This window comes from Mycetomoellerius zeteki, unplaced genomic scaffold (genome assembly GCF_001594055.1).
Source record: "Mycetomoellerius zeteki isolate Tzet28-1 unplaced genomic scaffold, Tzet1.0 scaffold642, whole genome shotgun sequence".
In the NCBI taxonomy this organism is placed as follows: Eukaryota; Metazoa; Arthropoda; class Insecta; order Hymenoptera; family Formicidae; genus Mycetomoellerius; species Mycetomoellerius zeteki.
In genome coordinates this window covers 4,534-11,679 of record NW_017257657.1, presented here as the reverse complement: position 1 = coordinate 11,679, position 7,146 = coordinate 4,534, and the positions used below count along the sequence as shown (strand labels likewise).

General features: G+C 33.0%; 1 protein-coding gene across 1 annotated transcript in view; it reads right to left on the bottom strand.

Annotated features, from left to right (window-relative positions):
• The window catches only part of LOC108728841 (3'-5' ssDNA/RNA exonuclease TatD), a 14,867-nt gene extending 7,721 nt beyond the window's left edge, over positions 1-7,146 (bottom strand). The window contains exon 1 of the mRNA XM_018457638.1: positions 6,859-7,146. The gene's annotated coding sequence lies outside the window, so the exon portion shown is untranslated. The remainder of the gene's footprint in view (positions 1-6,858) is intronic.

Here is a 7,146-nt window from a genome sequence, read left to right as displayed (position 1 = left end):
TTAATTCCTCGACGGTGAACATCTAGACATCCTCTTCCTCGACGCTGTAAATACCTAGATCTTCAACGACAATCTCGATATTTCATTTCAATTTTAATTACTATTTCATTTTAATTTTAATTAATAATTTGCGCCGACTAATAATTTAATTAATAATAGTGTGCGTCACATAGTATTTTTACACCACGCGCGCGTCAAATTGTATGTATATATGTGATGACATATATATATACTCCTTCCATAACGAATATCAGAACGACACGAAACTAGCGCTCCTTGCGTAAAGAATGTCAGACGGAGACGAAAGGAATGCGGTCGACGACGACAATAATAATGACAATGACGACGACGTATCTGAATCTGAATCTAAAAAAGTAGCAGTTCGGAACTTTGCATCGCGATATCTCCGCTCGTAGGGCACGTAGGAAAAAAATAAAAGCACTTTTATTATATAATCCGAGCAGTAGCTATCGATTGAGCGTATATAGAACTCGATCAGGTCAGCCGTTATTGAGATCTGATAATCTCAATCTGCCGCAACTCGCCGGCTCGCGTAAAGTATCCACGATAATGTCGCTGCGCTTGGCTTAGCGCCGAGACACTACCGTGTCTCCAGATAAAGTATTTTAAATAAATACTTTATAAACAAAGGTAACTATGTGGTGATAAGCAATCTCAGAACGGAGATCACGAAAAAGTATACCTTCTCAATCGCAGGTCACAGAAAAAGTGAATTTGACAGGAGAGATCTCTAGCTTATGTAGAAAGCTTTGATGAAAGAGTGGGAAGGAGGGAGAGAGGATGGAAAGGAGTAGGAGGGAATAGGGGAAGGAGAAGGAAAGGGTAGGAGGGAAGAGGAGATAGAGATACAGACATTCGCGGGCACATACATGACTCATAAATCCAGTCGGGCAATCTCTACGTAATACTTTAGATAATGCTAATGCCAGCGGTTTCCTAACTTTCACTCTCATAACTTGAAAAGTACTGATTAAAAAGAGGCTTTATTATAGTATTTTGGAAAGCTGCCGACCTCAGCTATTAGATTCTAAAATAAAAAATAGGGTATTTCGTTTAAAAAAATCGATTTGACCTTGACTTGATCTTGGTGACGCCATCCAAGGTCAAATTGATAAGGTCAGTCAACAGATCATTTTCAATCCTACAACTTTTGTATAAAATATTTTTCTCAAAAATTATTTTTCTCAAAGATTACTTTTCAAGATATTTAAGGGGTCAGGGACTTTTTCTACATCCTGTATATACCTATGTATATATATATATATATATATAATTCACATTGAATCATTTAGGCATTAAAGATCTAGCTTCCGGTATAGGAAATATATTTTTAATTTCTAGTATTTTGAATGATAGCCTTGGAAATCATTCAACGATGTCGGTAATTGTATATCCTTCCCTCTTGAATTTTCCTTGAGAACTTTTATAATACCGGCACATTTTTCTAAATGGGCTTGTGTGTGAATAAAATTATTTTATTTTTTACTATTGCAGAAAATACAAATGGGTTTTAATGTAGCCATAGCACAAACTTGCTTCTGCCTAAGTACATTATAACCAGTGTTGTTAGACTGTAAACAGTGTTACTAAATGATTCGCGAGAGTGAAGGATAATATACTCTCTAAATCACGTGGAGTGAAATCTCACTCAAAGAGACTGAAAATTGAGCCGGTCTTGAAGAGTGAAAATATGACCACTCTTATTCAACAGTGACAGATTTTCGCTCTTTTTAAAGTGAGATTCACTCTTTCGGAATGAGATTCACACCGAAGGAGTGAGATCTCAATCCTTTTTTTGGAGTAAGGTTCCATTTACCCTGATATTACACTCCAAGAAAGGGCTTGAGATTTCATTCCTTTGGAATGAATCTCATTTCAAAAGAGTAAATCTCACTCTAAAAAGAGTGAAAATTTATCATTCTTGAACAAAAGTGGTAGTATTTTTACTCTGTTTTCAAGACACTAGCTCAATTTTCAGTCTCTTCGAGATTTCACTCCACGAGATTTAGAGTAGATTATATACAAAATATTCTGCTAATACACAAAAAAGAGAAAGCATATGTTTAATATTTCATGTTTGACGAGAAATACCAAATAGTTTCGTGCACGTAATGCGTGAATATTTTTTTTTATTTTATATTTGATGATTACATCAAAATAATACGATGAAAATGAATAATTATTTTTCAAAATGTTAGTAGGAGTCATGTTTTATATACGAAAAAATATATGATTATATAAATTGAAAAGAAACATTTTATTCAGCTTAAAATATCCACGTACAATTGCATTAATCCCTGTCATGCAACTCAGTGTAGCACCTTTACTTGCTCCTGCCAGGGCTCTGTCCCGTCAGATGACTGGCAATAAAAGTTTCTTTTCAATTTCACAATATAAACTACTAGAAAAAAAATTTTTTCATATATACGGAAACTCTCTCCGAAGTTAATTTTTTAATAACTTTTCTTCTGGGAGAGACCTTTTTTAAAATTTTAACCCAAATGTATGTTTTAAGTTTTAAGAAAAGGCCCTTGTTAGAAGAAAAATTATTAATAAATTTCCAGGTAATATATTTCCGAATGCAGCATTTAAGTCTCGGAAATCATATATAGAGTAAACCCGGTATATACGCCGCACCTAAGGGAGATTTAATTTATCAAGTACTATTTACCATGTTTAAGGCAAATAAACTATATCAGTAAAAACTTCATACTTTCCACTACTATGAAAAAAATATTAGGAATTCGAAATATTAATTTTTCATACTAAAAAATAAACTTTTTGAAACCCTTGCATTTTTGCCATATATCCCATAGGGGTGGGTATATGGCTACTCATAGGAGGAGGGGGGGGGGGTGGATATGCACGGCTCATGAAAAATTTACAAATGCATATAAATAAGACGTAAAATGGCACAATAACTTATAAAATGCGTTTATATTATATATAAAGTTTTATTAAGGAATAAAAATGATAAATATGTATATGAAGTAATAAATAATAATTACAATCTTCCTACATATATTAGAAGTGTTATGACAAGAGGTACATATTTCATGTAATGCGTTTATTGCATTTAGCGCACTGATTTCAATCTGCGCACTTTGTATGCTTTGAGCATAAATCCCGCCCGCTAAAAATGCCGTATATGGTATCTCAAACAGGTGGGACAAGACAACAAACTAAACAAAGAATACGAAAGCAAAGCACTTGTATTTTGCTATACAACATGCTTTACTATTCCTCTACTCGTATGTATCACGAAATAATCACTAGGTCTTTTACACGCCCTACAGTAATCATTTTATGTAGATTATAATTTATGATGGCGCTACTTATTACAATGACAAATCGATTCAACTCACAATAATTTCATTAATATTAACAGTAAGAAGCTGAAATTATAACTCAATACTAATATAACATAAAGGCATGTAACAGAGTAGTTGCGAGAAAATTACTCCCACTCCTATTTTTTTTTACTTCTGCGGCATAAATCCTAGTGTGGCGTATTTTCCGGGTTTACCCTACTGTTTTTTATCGTGTTTTTTTTTTGTTGAATCTGATATCACTTTATAGGACTGTTTTCAAGTGACGCATAACGTTTGTATTGATACAATCTGCTTAGAACAATTTTTTTTGCGCAATATACGCTCAAATAATAACTTTGTTGAGAACCGCTGGTCGAGCGTGACGCGACTGTCTGCTTCTTCAGCGTCACCATTTTGTAGTGTCCATAATTAGTATAAAAAGTTTCAACTTTAATCGTCTATATGTTCGCACCATTTTTTTTTACATAATTAATACGCTGCTGTCAAGCGTTGTCTCATTGGTGCACCGGCAGGTCATTTTGTGAATATGCAGCACAAGTATAGTAGAAAAAAAAGTGAATTGACTTTAATCAGATGACAAAAAAAAGTAATGCTAGAACTAAAAGTTTTTAATGCTATTTGATCTCACAATAATTTTTTGCAATGATTTAGCTTTTTCTCTTCAGCTATTTCAAATCAAAGTTGCGAATAGAAAGCTTGACATTGATATATCGAAATATCAATATAAAAGGTTGTAGAAAATCAAATTTCGAAAGATAAAATAAATTCAAAGAATTATTTTTGTCCATATTTCATTTTATTTACTATAATACTCGTTACAGATTTTCATTCACATCTTTATAGCATTTATATTTATTTACCGTTTTTATTGATATTTGATCATTTTTATATTTTATTATAGGGCATGGTTTAATTTATCTTCTTTTTCTTCTTCTTCTTCTTCTTACATTAGGTCTAGCCTGTGTTACACCTCTCTCATATGCTTGTGGTGCGCACGCCAATTTATTCGATTGCCACAAGCACATGGAACTTACAATTTTTAATGCCGGTTCCGAACGGCAGATTTTTCTGCAGAGAGGTTTCTGTGGGCAAGGATACTCTCCGGCCTTTCCCAAGAAGAGACACCGAGAGAAGTGTATTTTGGTTTCTACCAGGATCAAACCCGGGACCTTTGACATGATAAACCAGTGCGTTATCCGCCATGCCACACTTGCCCAGTTTAATTTATACTTATATAATAATAAGTGCAATAGACCGATATGTGAATGACATAAACAAATGCATTTCCTCTTAAAGGCATTTCCTTTTGAGACGAAATAATTTAGAGACAAAAATCTTAATACAAAAATGTCGAGGCTACAATAGTTTTTATATTAATAGCGATTAAAGTTCACTAAACACAAAACAGTGCGCTCAGGCGTGACAGTGTGACAAGTAATAAAAGTGCTGCCTATTACCTCAAGAATACGTTTTTAAGAAGAAATACAGTAGAGGTGGGATATCCTATATATGGCAAAAGAAACTGCACGACGACGACGACGATGTAATGATACTGATGAATTGTCACTAAGAGTTATAGAATCAGGATACTGGCATATTAAGTATAGTTAAGTGGTTGATATTGTTCGCAATAAATTCTTTGAAATAATAAGATGCTTATTAGCACATTATTATTATTAAATTATCAAATTAATTGTGACATTACTATTCTAGCTTCTATATGTATGCTTTCGTAGATGTCAGGCTAAGATTGAAAAGGATATCAATAATGGGGAACTTAGAGAAAACATAACAGAATTTAATAACTTACAATACTAGGCAACTTTGTTTGCTTCTAAGTTTCCATTTAGAGGAAACATGAGGATAGTGGCTGCTTTTCGATTCTGAGCACTATGCGCTGTAAGCTTTCTTTATTTTCCTTCTGTATGTAATCATATATAATGAGTGATAAAGATAAAATGAAACTTACAGCGCGTAAACACCTAAACTGTGAACGCAACCTATATGTTCAACATTTAATCTTGTTTTTTAGAAATTAGATTAGACATATCCAAAATTGTATATATAACTTGAAATGCACAAGAGACAATATAACTTAATTTTTCTTTGAAAATTTGAATGGTAATACTCAAGAATTGTGTCCTGCTCGTCGATTTTGATAAAATTAGGCTTATTCGACGCGTTTTTGCATGAAACGAAAGAATCTGGCAAAAAAAAGTGTCGCTCTGCCCCGCGAACCAAGATATTAACTTTAAAGTTCACGATCATTCAGGTTAGGAAATCTGTCACAAAATACTGCGGCGAGCAGAACACAATTCTTGAATATTACCTATTATTTTATGTAAATTTATGTAAATTATATTAAATCTTCGTTTAACTAAATTCTTTACTTTAAAAACACAAATTTTCTGCTATAAAACACTAATTTGCTGCTTTAAAAACACAAATTCACTGTTTTAAAACAAATTTTTTGCTATAAAACACTATTTCACTGCTTTAAAAACAAATGTAGTGCTTTAAAAGTACAAATTCATTGATTTAAAACAAATTCTCTGTTCTAAAACACTAAAGCCTGTTCTACAATATGCTTTTTGTTTCCTGTTTCTTGCTTTTTACCTTTTGCTTTTTCCCCCTTTGCAATCGTCTTATCGACAATTGTATTTTTTGCTACGTGTTTCCTGTTTCTGCCGAAGTTCGTTATCGTTTATCTCGAGCAACATAAAACAAAGTCGGATAAGAAGCAAAAAGGTGTAAAAAATAGCAAAAGCAAGGAACAGGAAACAAAAAGCACAATGTAGAATAGGCTTAATTCACTACTTTAAAAAACAAAAATAATGTGTGAGAGAATAAGAAAATAATTTGTGTTTTACAATTAAACAAGACAATTTATTTTTAAAGCAGTGAATTTGTGTTTTCTAAACAGCAAATTGTTTTTAAAATAGTGAATTAGTGTTTTATAGCAGAAAATTTATTTCAAAGCAATGAATTTGTGTTTCAAAGCAGAGAATTTAGTTAAACGAAGATTTAATATAATTTACATAAAATAATAAGTAATACTCAAGAATTGTGTCCTGCTCGCCGCAGTATTTCTGCGTGACTGTGACAGATTTCCTAACCTGAATAGTCGTGAATTTTAACGCTTAATATCTCGGTTCGCGGGGCAGAGCGACACTTTTTTGCCAAATTCTTTCGTTTCATGTAAAAACGCATCGAATAAGCTTAATTTCATCAAAATCGGCGAGCAGGACACAATTCTTGAGTATTACTATTTAAATTTAACAAATTAATATTAACATTTTAATAATTTTCAAGCGCACTCCTCTCCTTTCTTAACCTATACACGATGCGACAGGTAGTGCGTTGAGAGCGAGAACATTTTTGCAGATCGTAATTATCGCGAAACAAGAGGAAAGTACAATCGTGAAGAACCCCGCGTTGAAAAATAAAAAAAAAGAAATCAACTATCGCGCATGCTTCGGACGAAACGAAAAGATAAACTACTCACCGCGAGTATAAACTTGCGTCAATCCCAAATTCCAACCTTTTGATGCTGGATGAAACAGTATATTTTTTTCTCTCTCTCTTCGACAATTATTCAGAAGACTCCTCTCACCTTCATTTCATTTCGATTAAATTATGTTCATTCGACGCGATTTTGCACGAAATGAAAGAATCTGAAAGAAAAAAGTGCGGACCTGCCGTTAAAACGATATATTAATCGTAGAGGTTGGGCACTATTAAGATCAATTCTTGAGGTATTCTTCTTTATTTCTTTTCAACTCTCAATCACACA